At 37.3% G+C, this 16571-nt stretch overlaps 1 long non-coding RNA gene across 2 annotated transcripts; it reads left to right on the top strand.

Annotated features, from left to right (window-relative positions):
• The first annotated feature begins 646 nt into the window (after positions 1 to 646).
• LOC118171025 lies at positions 647 to 16123 on the top strand. Of its 2 annotated transcripts, none has more exons than XR_004753008.1 (4): positions 647 to 768; positions 4115 to 4204; positions 12581 to 12747; positions 15978 to 16123. It is a non-coding gene; the product is annotated as an uncharacterized LOC118171025 (long non-coding RNA). The 2 variants fall into 2 exon arrangements; XR_004753009.1 differs by lacking the exon at positions 15978 to 16123 and adding an exon at positions 13725 to 15123.
• The last annotated feature ends 448 nt before the right edge of the window (positions 16124 to 16571 follow it).

Raw genomic sequence — 16571 nt, 5'->3', positions numbered from 1 at the left:
AGAATGAAATTATCCTCATTTTAGAGACAGGAGGCTAAAGCACTGAACCAGCTAAGGAAAAAATAAATAAAATAAAATAAAATAAAATAAAATAAAATAAAATAAAATAAAATAAAATAAAATAGCATATTTTATGCCTGTAGTGGAATATTCCTTCTATGAAAAACCTCACATGACCAGTGTGATTTTTCACTTTGGTTTGCTGTTATTCTATTAGCTTTTTAATTTAAGTTCTGTGAAAAATTTTTAGATGTTGAAATGCAAAACTTTAAGCAATTAACTAAAGCATTGAGAGAACATGCACTAAAACACCAAATAAGGGACGGTTGACTTCAAGTACTTAATAAGACTTATCAGAAAATATCCTGAAAGAAAGACAAAAACAAGCATATGTTTTACAATGAGAAGCAGGTGACCTCAGAAGATACTTTTGTTATGGCTATTGTAATGAATGAAGCAGCAGGATCCACAATATTTACATATCGATCTTCAGCACTTTTCTTCATCATCTTTTCATGTTTATCAATTAGAAAAAGCTACCACAGAGATTAAAGTATGCAAAACTTTACCAACACAAAACCCACACCTTTAAGGATTCAGTGCATCATTCATTGTCTTTTAATAAATCTGGGCCAATGTGTCCCTCCAGGTTGATTTAGAAAATGAACTTTTGAAGGCAGGAACTTCCCCTAACTGTATGCGTGCTCACTGCCCAACACAGCGGAGCTGCAGCCTTGCTTAGGGTCTCTGGCAGACATTATAACTTAGGTAAGCAGTTGGTCAACTATGATTTCAACAGGGTTATAGCAAAACTCATTTGGGTTTGTAACTGGGTCTGGCTGGGATGTTAACTTTCCCTGCAGCAGCCCATACAGTGCTGGGCTCTGCACTTGTAGCTAGAACAGCAGTGGTATCACACCAGTGTTGTGTCTGCTGCTGAGCAGTGCCGGCACAGCATCAGGACTCTCTCTGACCCTCCTACGGGGTGGGCAAAAAGTGAGAAAGAAACATCATCAGGGCAGCTGACCTAAACCAACCAAAGGGATATTCCATACCATATGATGTCACACGCAGCAATAAAAGGTGGAAAAAGGAAGAAGGGCGAGGGGTGGGCTCTCGTTGTGAGAACGTCTGTCTTCCTCCCGAACACCGGCTACGTGCGTGGAGGCCCTGCTTCAAGGACGTGGTCAAGCATCACTCATTTGTAGAGAGTAGAGAGTAATTTCTTTCCTCTGCACTTCCACATAGCCTTTACTTGTTTGTTTTGTTATTCCCTTTCTCCCTCCCTCTGACTGACATGGCTCAGTTGGGTTTTGCCATATTTTTCTTTTTTTTTCTTTTTTTTTTCTTAAGGCAAGGAGTGATAAGTGATAAGCACAGAGGTCTTTGAAATCTACCTATGAAAGGGCTTGTTATTATTTTGCTCAGGTATACTAAGCTTGATATTTTGAACCTTGGTGGTTTATTCTTTTCTTTAAATAAATATACTCCTACCTTGAAACGAGCAGGAGATGAAGTCAAGTTGTTGAAATGTTTCTAATTTCCATGCAGCATATACAGTGTGATAAGCAGTTAAAACTAAGAGTAATATTTAGTATTTGGTATGTCAACAAAATCTCTTTCACTGTCAAATACTTCAAAGTCCAACACAACAAGAAAATTTAAATGGGTTCCAAAATGTAAATACCTCAGGACAAGGTCAGGCAAGGTGGCAAATATTTGCGTGTACTACACAATTCTGCCTGACGAGAAACAAACAGGTGTGGATTTTTATTATTATTATTTTATTTTGTCAATGCAACAGTAAAGGACAAATGTAGAAATCTACTTTGTGCATGCATTTTTCTAGCATAAAAATCAATGTTTCTTTACCCATTATCCCAAGGCTAGTAGTTCTATTAGTTCAAACCTAATTGACTTCTGATCTGAAGTCTTGTCCACCTCCCAGAATTAAGAAAGACAAGGGTATATGCACTCCTCCAGTCCTTAGATTCTGGAAACGATCTATGTCCCATTAAAAGCCAAAAATGCTGCCAGCCATACTAGGGTGAATATTTGAATATTGACATGCTTTAATGGAACCTCTTGCGCATACCAAAAACACAATAGCAGGGACTGTCTTATGACCAAAAAAAAAAAAAAAAAAAAAAAAAAAAAGATGAGATCAGGCCATCAGTTTCTAAAAGCCTAGATACTAGTTTTCTGTATTGAAGGTTTTTTTTAGAAGTGATGGCACCTAGCAAAGGAAAGTCAGCAGCACCTATTTTGTGATCTACAGTTCAAATTGTTAGTTATTAAGTAGACATGAAATAAAACTCTGGACTCATGGTCCATTGGCAAAAATACACTGCAACAAATAGGATTCTTGCCTGAGGTAGAAGAAAACTGAGCTCCATAATCTTTTGAAGCACAACAGCCTCCCCATGATAAATGCTTCATTTATAAACTGGTGGATGAAATATTAAGTGAAGTGCTCTGATAGTGAAATAATAATGTTCAACGTGCCTGCAGCCATACCCCCTCCAACTATGTTCCCATCAGGTCACACAAACTAAGCCAGGTCAGCTTATGTCAGTGTTTGAATCAAACACCTTCAGAAGAATGCAAGAGTTGCAGAAGTGTTACTGTGATTCGGTTCATAGCAGAGATCTTTCCTTTGATTCAGGTTATGTGTTCATAGTAAGCTAAGAATATCTGAGTTATCTCTTCTCAAATTAATTATTCTTATCCAAGATACACAACACTGCTAATTTTCTAAAATAGTTATTAAAAATAAAAGTTATTATCAAAGGCTGAAGAATCAGATTATTCAATTATTAGAGAAACTAATGTACCAGCAAAAAAAAATAAAAATAATAAAATATTTTACAAGCTGCTAAATTCTGCCACCTATTGCTGCAGTGTTACTCCCTTTTGGTTAACCAATTCAAAATAAGAATTATCAGGCTGTTCTACATGAAGGTTTCATGCTAGTTCAAACTTAAGTTAGAGTTAATATTCAGGTAGTATATTGAGTCTGTTCTTCAACAACAACAGGCTTTTAGTAACGAGCCAGTATCTAAACAGAATGCTGAGCAAAACCGGAGACAGTCAAAGATATCTTTGTTTTAATCTTCAACACTCTCTTGGTAAAAATTAAATGCTATATGTTATGCTAAACCTTCCTAATTTCCTAATGCCCCTTATGTATTAATAGCCACATGAATCCCCGCTGAGACCAGAACTACCTGTTGGCATGCTTCTTCTCCCTGTTCCTGGAAGGCAGCAAATAAACACAGCCTTTTGTAGCTGGTAAGAATACCTGCCAGTCTTTAGGGAGCAAACAAGAGGAGGAGGCAACACTGAAGCAGCTAGCTTTGGTGCTCTAAAAGGAGACTTGAAAGCTAACATTTTTCACCTGAGACCAGAGGTCCCCTCTCACCATTAATGGAAGGAAGGAATGCCCAGTCAGGTAGGCAGCAATGCCACTAGCTGATGCCTTCTCAAGAAAACTGCCCGGACAGAGGCATGGAACAGAATGCGTCCAGAAGCTCATCTGGCCATATCCCACAGCTCAGGCCAAACACGAAATCCTGTTTAGTAATTACCAAAGGGAGAAGAGAAACACCCTTCACATTGGGAACAATTCAACTGAGGCAATTGTATTATGTTTTCATGCAAATTTAAGCAAACTATAATATCACACATAACAGGAGAGACAAATTACAGATAATTCTGATTTATTCTAGCCGACTCATAAACTACCACCACACTAGCACTGAACTATGTGCCCCCATGCCAGGCAATGGAAATAGACCCAGATAGACTCTTATGCCTAACAAAGTAAAAGCTAGATGTTTCATGCTTTATCATTTAGCAAAGATTGGTTATGCATTTCTTGATAGAGATTGTGATAAATATTGACAGGGTTTCCAAGACACATTTATGTTATATGGTTTTATTTTAACAAGAAAGAGCTTTGTTTTATCATTTTATTACAGTATTACCCAGAGTCTAAATTGCCTCTGGATGGCCAAAATACAATGTTCTTACTGCTGCTGCACAATGATAAACACAAACCAAAAGTGCCTTTTATAATTAAGTCCATTAATAGCTGACTTCCCTGCATTTACAGGAAGATGAACAAAATCATCCTGATATTGCCCTCACAGGAGAAAGATGCAAGTCTCTTTTCAGACAGTCTGTCTACCAATACCATCCTGTGGTAAGTGAAGTTGCAAATACGTTTGTCTGAAACTAAGTAATGTCAGTTTCATTTAAAACAGTATATTTTGCCTAGATCCACTATCATCATTCCTAGTCAGAGAGCCATGACTGCAGAGTACATAGAACTTTAATTTCGATCAATATGTGTGCACCATTTGAAATCAATATCTATAGAAGATATATTAAACTTCACTAGAAAATGCCAGTAAATAGGGCCAATTATCAGATTTTTTATATATATATTCATGAAATAGGAATAGTCATTGTCAAGATAAGCAATCCATTAAATGAATGAATGATTTGTCTAGTAGCTGGAAAGATTTAATCTTTAGAGCAAGGGAAATCTATAAAAGCTGTGAAATCAACAATATATGCTGACCGCAGAAATTCATTACTTTTAGGGAGACAGCTATTCCACAAAGTGATCAGCCTCCCTACAAGCATCTCAGTTCCCTCTATAAACATAAATTATGTAATTTTAGCATGAGATGTTTATGACGTCCCTCAAGTGTGTTCTAGAATAGGAGATAAAGTAACTGGCTATAAAAAATAACGATCCCTATTTGTGACGTGGCCAAGGTATGGTGCTCAATTTTCTTGAGAGATGGACTGGTCCTCTAATTTTAGATTATTAGTATTGCTTCTTCTGGTGTTTTGTAACAAAAAATGTTGAGATGGTATTAATAGCATCAGTGACAGTAGCAGAGACAGAACAAGCCAGGAGCTACAGCTGTCATTATTCACCCTCTCAAAAACACAGTCCTAACTCCCCTAGTCAGGATGGAGGCCTACTTTATAGCAGGACTATCCCCATTTCTCTAGTTTAGTGGAGTTGCATTACAAATATTTTTTATCCACAACAAAGACAGAGAAAAAAGTGAGATTTTTCTTTTAGTTTCTAAAAGTACTTGGCTGTCAAGCACTACTGATACTGCTTCACTAAACACAACTGAGCAGCACTTACTCAGCATTATAAGATGCGTTTCTCAAGAAAGACACTTCATATATGCTTTAAATAGTTTTTAGGGCTCTCTTCACTACAGAAGAGCTACAACATTGCTTGCTAGGGAAGCCTTTAGAGTGATTGAAGCATGAAGAGTGGGCTTTTGCATCCAAATGAGTTATTCTGTACCAGCAATATCAGCTAAATATAAGTAATCTGTGAGCATGAGGACAAAGGGTGGGTAGGACAAGCTCTCCTTTTCTGCATAGTGTTAAACCTGATTCATTCTAGGAAAAGAGCCAGTGTTTCCAATTGCACCTATCAGCAATAAGGACTGAAATTTGTGAGTTGATGAGCAAGCACAACTGCCTCTGACTCACTGAGCACAAAGGGTGTTTAGCACCCTATAAAATCAAGACCTAGCCTGATTTTAAAAGTGCAGAGTACCTGCAGATCCTATTGGTTTTACTAGGAGCACCTTTAAAAAACCATAATATCATGGGTAAAAATAAAAAATAAAAAAAAAATGGGGAAGAACACATTCTGTCCATTCTTAGAAGCACCTAAACATGTGGTATGCACTAATGCATCAGTAACAGCCTGGTTTTCAGAGATACTTGTAATCCAAGCCTGGAATACCAAACTAAAATCTCCAGAGATCACAGATAGTTCACATTGAGTTCCAATAACTGTGGCCACTTTTGAAAGTTTGAATCTTAACCACCATGGCTATAACAACGTCCCATAAAGAACGTTTTGCTTCAACTACTTTAAACAATTCTCGCCAGAATCCTCCACTACTACATTCACACTAAGAACAATGACTGATTTCTAGAAACAGTTATAGGAAATAAGTGGTTAATGTCCTACTAAGGGAATGTTTGATGCCAGTTTCTAAAGTCAGTCTCGTCTTCACAAGTGGTTCTAAGCACTGCTTCATGTGAATTAAAAAGAGTTGGAAATAAACATATTCTTATCTGGAGATAAAAAGAGATGAAAGCTGATCACTGCTTGTCAGGCTCTGTTTCTGAATGAACAGAAAATGACTCAGGTTACTTATAAAATGGGTTGGTTCCAATTTTACCAATACCTTGCAATGGCTTTATAAATACTATATATTTTGTTACAACCCACCTTTGGGAAAAACAACTTATCTTATGTAATTGACTACACTCTTGTTAAAAAGCTAAAGCAAATGGTACATTCACAGGTTTTTTTTCCAAAATATTCATATATTTTGTGTCAATTTATGATATAATGTGGATCCGGTGTCAGGAGATTACTATTTCTCAGATAAATATTTACCGATACCATATACATTTTAGTTTTTAGATACCACGTAGTACACAGAAACTATGACTTAATGAATACATTCTACTTCTCCTCAAAATCTACTAAATATAGGGAAATTCTCCTGCAGGAAATACAGAGAGTACATTTTTCCTGTAATAACAGCTTTATGCATAAAAACAGTTTGCCACCAATTTCAGTTCTGGCTATATTACTTTCATACAGAGGAATTACATATTAGGATTGTTTATGACAAGTGCAAAACTTTATAAATCAAAACATTTAAAAGGAGTATTTGGAGACCCTGCTGCAGTAGAACTGTCTGCCTTCTAGGGTGGAAAGCAGATAAAAAATGATGAGACCCATTCATTCAGCTTTTACTCACATGAAAAGGGGAAAAAATATGGCAAAAAAGTTACTCCTTAGAAGCACCCAAAATTTCAGCGCTGAAAGCGTATGACAAATACCTTGAAAGGAAAATGGAATATAAGCTCCTTACTCCCTCACAGCAAAGGTAATTGAACATATCAAGTGGAAGCAGGCACTGCAATAGCCATTATTAACTCAGTATTTTAAAACCTGCGAAATAACACGACAACCTTATTCTATTTATGTCAAAGACAAATGTTTGAGCTAGTTCTTATTCTGTCTGACCCACTCTGACATGCATATATTGATACAGGGCACAGCAAAAGCAGCATTCGACATTTCTGTATTATAGCTCCCTTCTTGCAGCTTAGCACCCTCTTTGAAATGGCCAGCTTCCTCTTTATGAAAAGCATCACACAATTAGAACAGACCGGTCTTAGGCAGCATTCTGATCAGCCAAAGAAAGCACTTTATAATGGATTCCAAGGAGAACCATATTTTCTTTGCAAATCTGTTACCAAATAAATACAAAAAAACATCAACACTATTAAGTGAAACATGTACTTGAAGTACAATAGTGTTTTTATTTACAAATTGTATGTATGCTTCAAATATGAGTTTTTATGAGAATTCAGGTTTGAAAAACTTTAACTATATTGGGGAAAATGCACTGAAGTGTCCCAGTGGTGCTGGTGGTGGCTAGTAAAAGCACATGTGCTACATAATGCAGCACTGAAGTCTGATAGCTGGTTTGGTCTTCAGCAGTGCAAAGCTCAAAGCACTGGCTCTACTCTGTGGGGATACACAGAGCTGCCAGAGCTGTCTCAGATTTGGCCCTCATTCTGGTCCCAGTGTTACCTCTGCCCCAGTCCTCTGGATATTCATGTCTGTTTACATCCAGTGTAGACAAAGAATCACCTAGCCAAAGTTCTGTAATACTTGGACCTATGCAGTTCTGGGGATAACTGGAGCAAATCTGAAACAAATTTATTGTCTGAAGCTTCTGTTAATTTAAGGTCCATACACCAGCTTCTTTACAACCTGATATTACTGATATCAGATGCTCTAGTGTGTGTCCACATGATCATTTACAGCAAATAATCCATCTGTGATAATTCCCTGAGTCATGATGTTTTAAGATAATACATTCATAAATGCATTCTATTCTCATCTTTCAACTGTGTTCTTTGTTAGTTTTGGCCTAATGGTATATTTTAGATACATGCGTAACATTGGGGGCCTATACATGTCTGGTTGATTGTGACCTATGGTGAAGCATACAGCTGAGCCATAGTAACTAACACTGTGCATGCACTTTACAAATGTGAAATTAAATGTACTGTCTTATGCTATTTTCCAGGTAGTTTCTCAAAAAGAAATATCACCTTAATGTAGACCAACATGTTTTACCTCACATTTGTTGGGAAGACGCACACAGTTCCTGCTGCTTAGATGGGACATAGCCATCTGAAAAGATGGGATCATCCACACAACATAACTTTTTTTCTGTAAATGCACTTGTTTGCTAAACATTTTCAGATCTCTACCTCAATAAATCTTACTCCATGATTTAATTTGAAATTAATTGTCATTTTGTCATTTTAATGTCATAATCTTCATTTGTCATAGCTTTAATTTTTCATAATTAAAGCAATTATGACAATTGTCATAATTAAATAATGAATTATTAGTTAAGTGGAAGTTTCATGGGTTGTTTTGCTTTCAAGAAATGTTCCCCTATCAAATCCAAAAAGTCTGCAGTGGAGGACCAAATATTCACCTTAGGAAGGCCTTCCTTTGAGAACAGAGCTGCAATAACAGTCATTTATATCCAGAGAAATACAAGTATTAGGATGGAGCTCTCTCCCCAGACACATCCCTTGATACTGAGTTCTCAGGCTGGCCTTTAATGTCTGTATTTGTTAACTTCAGTACCTTGAGTACATCCTTTCCTGGAGTCTGACAGATTGTAGACCCACAAGGCAAAAATTCCCTTTGTGAATGTGAGAATGTCAACAACTTTGGCCACACAAGCCTCATATCTAGCACATACTGCTATATACTGCTCCTGGCCTCCTCTTGTGGAATTGCTCTGCAGACAGACTACCAGCTAGCACAGTGACTCCTTCCCGTTGCTTTGTTGCAGCCAACGTTGCTGTATAAAGTATGTCAGCTAAAGCTACATTGATCAGAGTGAGAAAAAGATCCATCTGTTTACTCAAGATTGCAAAGTTTTAGAGCAATAAAAGCCATTTTTAATGACTAAAACAATTGTTTTTACTCCATGCACTACTTATTTTTAACACTGCCCAATATCCAGTACTTTACACAAGATTTCAGGCTTAATAAGAAGAGGAAGAATGCAAGAAAGCCGATGTGAAAGTGCTGTATTCTTACTCTATGCCAGTAACTCTACTTAATGCAATGCACAGCATGGAATCAAGGCCAGAACCTGCCCAAATTTAAATGCTAAATAGTGCTACCGCATCTATGTGAATAAAATTATATCAGAGAAGTTGCAATTCATTCAGTGTCTTTCTGAATGCCAGATGAAGGGTTTTTTTCACAGCAGCCCTAGAGCATCTAACTCCTGATTTGTTTTCTTACTAAACATTGAGTTAGAAACTGGAAAGAATTTGGTCTCCGAATCACAACTGAAAAATATGTATATATATTTATGCTTTACCAGGTCAGTTTTGAATGCAACGCTGCTTAAACACTATAGCAAATTATTCAGGATTTCTGCATACGTTCAGCTTCACTCCATGAAGAAAAAAAAAAAAGAGAGAGAGAGAGAGAGAGAGAGAGAGAGAGAGAGAGAGAGAAAAGCAGCAGGAATAGTTTGTTTTGGTTTGGTTTTTCTCCCCTTTTGTGGCTGCTGCATTCTCAACTATTTATGGAGAAATTTCAGAGCTCCAAAACCAGCATTTTGATGATGTGCTCGTATATGATGTTCCTTCCCTTGACCAATAAGCATTGCACCACAGAATACAGGATTAAAATAAATAAAGTCAGACACAGCAGAATTCAATTGTTCATATGCTTAACTATATAAATAGAAGTTTTTCCCAACCACATCCCAAAAGGAAAGCAGCCTCTCACTCAAATAAATACACGTTAAGTTACAGTTTTCTAGTAAATAACATCTTTAGCTCCTGAAAAAGCACACTATGTACATTGCTTTTGACTTTTCAACTTCCCAGTTTCTGGCCATCATATTTTCAGAAATGCTAACTTTACAAATGAGGGTTAATAAGTTTTTTGACTGCTTTTGAATCTGCGCTTTTAATTCTCTGAATCCATCGTCTTATTTATATTGGCTAATGGCCTTCTGCCTGTCTTTGTGATTTGCTTTCTCAGCCGTAAGGGGCAGTTAACTCTACAAAAACATCAGATGCTGAGTTACCTGTATTTCTCAAAACATTCAGACAAGAAAAAAAAAAAAAAAAAAGTATTGTATTCCATACACCTTGTTGGCAGGAAACCAGTGGCAAAGGTTAAGGACACGCTTTTCAAAGAGTGCTCTCTAGTTCTGGGAATTCAACAGAAGAGGGCAGGAAGTTAGGAGCATACGAATGAGCAGTGCCTGTAGCTGAAATTACAAGTGTGTGGACAACTCAAGTTGGGCTCACAGAAACACAGAGCCGCAAGTAAGAGGTTACTTTTGACCTGTTTCTCTCACACATAGGCCTAACAAGATTGCTCAGATGCAAGTCAAGAACAAATCCCAAAAGCTTGGATGTTCATTATCTGTGTTTTTAGACCAGACCATCAGCACAGCAAAAGAAGACAGCATCCACAGAAATGCCCACATCAGTTCCTCTACAAAAATCCCATGTATAGGCAAGGCAAACACGTCTGCATGCCAGTTCCTCCTGTGCTCGCCATAGCCCTGGCACACAGAGCAGCAACACCAAGCCCCCAAAGTGTTGCTTTAACTCATGGTAAGGTCCAGCAGAACCTTTTGCCAGACCTAAACTTCCAAAAAAATGGTGGCAGCAGCTGCCTTCTGCCTCAATTCCTGAAAGGCATTTACCTTCACAGTGGCATAAAACTCAAGGCCAGAATGCCCTGCCCTTGCCTTTTTTTTTTTTTTTTAATTTAAAGCAAAAAACACATTACAATAGCACACACTTTCCTCTCCCATCCCTCCACATCTGCTCCACCTCAGGGGGTAATGGAACATAAAGGGCAAGTGACAGGGTTAAAAGTGTTCTTTGTTTTCTAAAGCTTAAGTCCTTCAGAAATTCCCTAATTTATTTTTTCTCCCCATTTTAGCCATACGCTGTTTACATGCCAGATGGGTTTTCCCCAAGCTCTCACACCACTAAGAAAACTGCAGCATTTTTTGTTAATTTATCACTGTATTAAAATATAAGAAGTGAACCATACATAGATAAAATGAATTATAGGTATACCTCCCATACATTCTGTACATCATGCTAGGCAAAAGCTGTGTTGTGTTAACTGTCAAGCTGAGAAATAGCTGACATTTGTTATTTTAATTAATAGTTTACTTTGCTGAAATAAGCTTCTATGAGAAGCTATGACTTTTATTAAATCTTCAGTACAGCATTATTTTCACAGATTGGGAGGAAAAGCTAATTTTCAAAGCCGCTTCACCCTACAAGGTCACCGCCAACAGCTTGAATGCACATGTCAAGGAGACATCTGCTTCAGAGATACCAATCTATGTTAAGTGTGCATTATTTCAAAAAGTTAAGATACTTTTCATTGCAAGAAAAATGATTATTCAGTAATTTTGTAGTTTTTTACTGGTGTTTAGTAGTACAGATTTTTGTCCCCTGTGGATTTTTTAATATTTCATAACTGCCACCCTGAATTCTTAGACTTCAGCATTTGCTTTAGAAATCACAGTAAAGCATAGCCACTGATCAATTCAGACTGGCAGAGTTTCTGTCACTGATGTAAAACATTATACACTTACACCAGAAGTTTATTCCTTTTCTTTGCCCAAATATTTTGAGGTCATTGATGAGATCAGTAATTTCTCACTTCTCTATAAAAAAAGACAACCACATTTCCAGCAAGGCAAGTTTATCCCATTTGCAGCAAATTTAAGAATGCTTGGCAAAAGAGAAAACTTAGTACACTGACCCAGAGATTCTCTGGATGCAGTTCTTAGTTTAGTCGTTTTACAGGCTTTACTGATTTCAAAAGAGCTTCATGTGTAAAGGCGGCACAATGCCAGACCCTTTCTTCTGATTCTTGATCCACTTGAAGACTTTATCGGAGGATACTGTTAAAAACAGCAAACTTGTTTTTTGCTATCAGCAAATGAAGATCGATACATCAGCTGATTTCTATGAATTATATTTCACTTTTGTTGTTGATGATGTCTAGCTTACAGTGAATAAAACTTATGCTCTCAGGATTGATCTGCAGCATCATATTAATGGAAATATTCTCATTGACTTCAGGCACTAAGCACCAGAAATAACAAGTCTAAATGTTTGACTGTAATGTAACCACAGGTAGGTACGAGCTCATTCTTCCTCCACTCTAAAGTGATTAAAAGTTCCATTATCACAGTTAAAAGACCACTGAGCTCAAGCTAATATTTCAGATATTAGCTTAGACTCAGCACAGCATCAAACAGTCCAGTTAGAAGTCACTTCTACTAGTACCTCTATCACGTACCTTGTAGGCACCACTGTGTTTCTCTGAAGGACAACAACTCTTACCACTGAACTTTGTGAATTTGCAGTGACTGTTTTAGTGCTTACTTAACTCATTTGCTTCCTTCCCCAGAGGGTGATTGCCAGAACCACAGTTAGCTCTGCTGGGAGAGGCCAAGCCAGAGGAGCACCCTATTTGCTTTCATGAAGGGCCAGCAATGTGCACTGAGAGCCCGCTGTGGCTGAGGGACTTGGTAAGGGTCTGTACCTATTTACACTTTGTGAGCCATTATCTTACAGGTAACTGCTTATTCCCTCATGTAGCTTACATCACAGCTTCACCTGGACTTGAACTTTTGTTCAGATATTATTTCCCTTGCTTCAATGCTGACAACTTGCATTGTCTTTTTCAAAATTAAAAAAATGTTTTTTTTTTCTATTCGCTGGAATTCACATCTTGTGTTTTGAATATTGGATGGTGGAAAGCTCTCCTCGTCTCATTAGTTCTTATGTGTTTTTTTGGCTTGTTTTTTTGTTTTGTTTTGTGTTTTTTTTTTTTTTTTTTTTAAGAAAGAAGAGCTTTTTTTGTTTGTTTTTCTGCTTGAAAGAGTAGTAGTAAAGCTATTACAGCCAACATTGGTCATAAGAATCCAAGACAGGCACAAATTACAGAGAGAAATAAAAATAATTATTAGACAAATACTGGAAAAATGAACAAGGTCTTGGGCTAAAAACTTTTTATCAGAAGCATATGCATATGAGAAACAAATATAAATTTTCTTGAATATAGAAACCCTTAAAGGCATATGCAAATATTTTTTTTCTTTTATGCTTTACCCTGAAAAGCAACTAATTCTGCTTATCCTGTGTACTCTCGTCTCCCACGCTCCTCAGTTTTTACCATAGATCCAATGGGAGGCATTCACCACTCAGCAGCAGCAGGTACACAGGACTGGGACACCTGGTACATCTGTGTTTACGCTTTCTTGGCTTATATCCATCTCCCTTTTCACATCCATTAATACAACTTCAAAAATCCTCTAAGTGCTGAAATGCATTATTTCATAATGCACCTTTCAATAAATACTTTCTTTGCAACAGCAGATTTTACCTGATTCAGATTTCGGGGGGACTTCTTGGTTTCGGGAGTGAGCCAGATGTCGCACACGGCATGGCTGACCTGTAACTGCGAGGCTCTGCACAGCTTCTGTAGCATCCCAGTTGCAGGCATTCATGGACAAGCTGCACTGGTGACAGGTCTGGCTTTGTTTCCGCAGGAGTCAGCCGTGCTGTCCCGCCTCAGGCCTCAACCTGCTGCAGCTGATTTGAGAGTTTGCTGAGCCCGAGGCCGTAACCTGCTGCTGCTGCCTTCATCTTTTATTTGCTAACTGCCTGATGCCACCTGTCTACCTCACATGATACAGCAATTGGGACCAGATCGTCTCCACCACACAGAAAGTTGGAAATAAATTTCCCTCCCAATATGTTCATAACTCCACTGACACGATAGTAAGGTCCTTCCTCGCAGAGCTGAAGGAGCACTGTACCAAACCTGTCAGAACTCGAATGGAACCACTTTTAATTCATGTATCTTCAGAAAGGTGGAAAGATCAGTTCTGCAGCATATTAGGAGAGAGACAAAGGCTAAATTACATGCACCCCACTGACAATTGAGTGATGGGACTTCCTTCCTGACAAAACTGTGTGACAATTTTATAATTCCTCATTATAACCCTGATAATCAAAGGCCATATTTATTGCTTGGCAACAATGCAAAGGGATCTTAAAAAGAAAGTATGATCAAGACTTAAGACTTACCCCAGCAAAACCATCTGTACTGGACTCATCTCCATAAGACTGTGAGGTACCAAAGGAAGCTTAGAAATGTGTCAAACTGACCAAATCAAGGAGTTTCAAGGAACAGGAGTGTAATTCATTTTTCTAATTAGTTATTATATTACACACACTAATATTTTCCACAACTATCACTGAGTAAATCCATGTTGTGGGTTTTTTTTGATTATATCATTGTTGTCTGTTTAACAAGAATAAGACAGGATTAGTTTATAAAAACGAAGTCAAATGTTTTTGCACTTTAACTTCCATGTTATATCAAAGCATTATCACTACCTATATACAAACACTATATTGCTGTCTATATTCATATATAAAAATTTCCAGTAAAAATAGAAATAATAATAGAAATTAAAAAGAAGATATTTCAGTCAGTTGTATTGACTACAGATATAAATATGGAATTTGTGATTTTTTTATTTTTTTTTTAAGAGGAATTGGAAGATTTCATAATGATGGAAAACAGTTGCTTGCCTTTTATCTTTGTTTGGACAGTGAACAACAATATATATATTTATGGCCTGTTAACATCTGCCAACAAGAAAATAATATGATTCAAGTATTTTTATAAGCTATATGAAGATATTTATTGGAGTCATTGCATCATTTTGTATCTTTTGGAATTTCATTTTCAGTTTCTGGTGGTTTATGAAAAATCAAACTTAGCTTAGTGATAATACTGAATGTTGGGAAACAAATATTACAAACCAGCACTAAAGGAAAATATAAGTCCAAAAGGCAAATTTCAGAACTGTTTGTTAAAAGTTTGTTTGTTTTGTTTTTCTGTAATTACTATGTGCTTTCCAATGGGAAAAAAGTGGTGTCGAACATACACCCTTTTGAATACAGAAAGGCAATCATAAGCTTTCCTAAGAGATAACAGGGCAGTAACTAGCACATATCTAGATATGATGCAGATGCTTACAAGACAACATTGAAATTTAAAGCAGGAAAACAAGCAGCAGTTGAATAGTTAATCTCATGTATTTTTAAAGAAAAACTATTTACTGGTTTCATTTTTTTCACGTTCTATCATCAATAATGCAATTCTGCTTTGTTTACATATTCCTTACAAGTTACTTGGGCTTTATTCTTCTTCCCTTCTCCTCTCCATCCTACATTTCTAAACCTCATTTGTCTGGAAAAAAAAAAAAAAAAAGAAAAAAAAAAAAAAAAACACAACACAATACTAGGATCTCTTATGGCTGAGAACTATTAGGATGAACCCTAGCAGGATTAAACATAGGGAAGTTGTTAAAAATGTGCTAACACAAGTGAAATCCAAAAAACTAAGGAGTGTGAGAAGCATATAAAATTTCTTTACACATGTCCTTCAAAAAAGTTTAATACGTAGTCAGGTCACATTATTGCACATCAAATTCTCTAGGTCTCTAGCTGCCAGTAGCAATTATCTGTAAGAGAACATATTTTCCCTCGTGACTAGCTATCGGGAATTTTTGAGTATACCTAAGCATAGCCTTGAGCAAAACTCCTACGGGGCATATTTGGAATAGAGTATTTCATTTGGATGAAATATTAAGGTTTCCGTGCAATATGTCTATCTATATATTTATACATCTGTTTCAACATATTGATCTGTTTATCTGTTTACTCTAATTACATGAAATAGTTGTATTAAAATGTAAACAGTTCTGAATCTATGTGTTTCTGTGAAGGCTTTTTAAGAGGCACAGCTTCCTGGATGCTGAGACTGCCAGCAGCAATAATGCATCCTGCGCCGATGGCTTCCACCAGCTGCCCGGCACACATGGCCGGGCTCCATGGGCACATCTCTGCACGCCCTGCCCGTGCACACCACTGCACGGCAGTGGGATATGCTGCACCTGTTACGGCATGACCGGTGATCATACGCGCCACCAGTAAGAAACAAGGGTGGGGACTTTAAGGAAAAGGAGAAATTCTATCACACCAGAAGGGAACATAAAGTCCTATAATAGATCATTTTTAAAAATGCATGAGGCAATCCCTCTTGCTTGAGGACTTTGAACAGCACCTGCTGTGGTGGTTTACACAGCTCTGCGTGCCACAGGGTGAAGTCTGCTGCCATGAGTTCTCAAGCAAGTTTCTATTTTCACATGCTTTAGATATTTAGAAGAATATTTTGGTGACTTCTAGAAATAGAATACCTGTAAAAAAGGGCAGGAAAAGAAAACTGTCTAGCCGATGGGACTGGTCCCACAGCATAAAAGATCCACTGGACTCTGGTGATAAGAAATACAATGAAAATGTGTAGTAAGCTTCTTAATGAA

This window comes from Oxyura jamaicensis, chromosome 8, assembly GCF_011077185.1.
Source record: "Oxyura jamaicensis isolate SHBP4307 breed ruddy duck chromosome 8, BPBGC_Ojam_1.0, whole genome shotgun sequence".
In the NCBI taxonomy this organism is placed as follows: Eukaryota; Metazoa; Chordata; class Aves; order Anseriformes; family Anatidae; genus Oxyura; species Oxyura jamaicensis.
The sequence above is the reverse complement of the archived record's forward strand: the minus strand, read 5'-3'. Positions and strand labels throughout refer to the sequence as shown.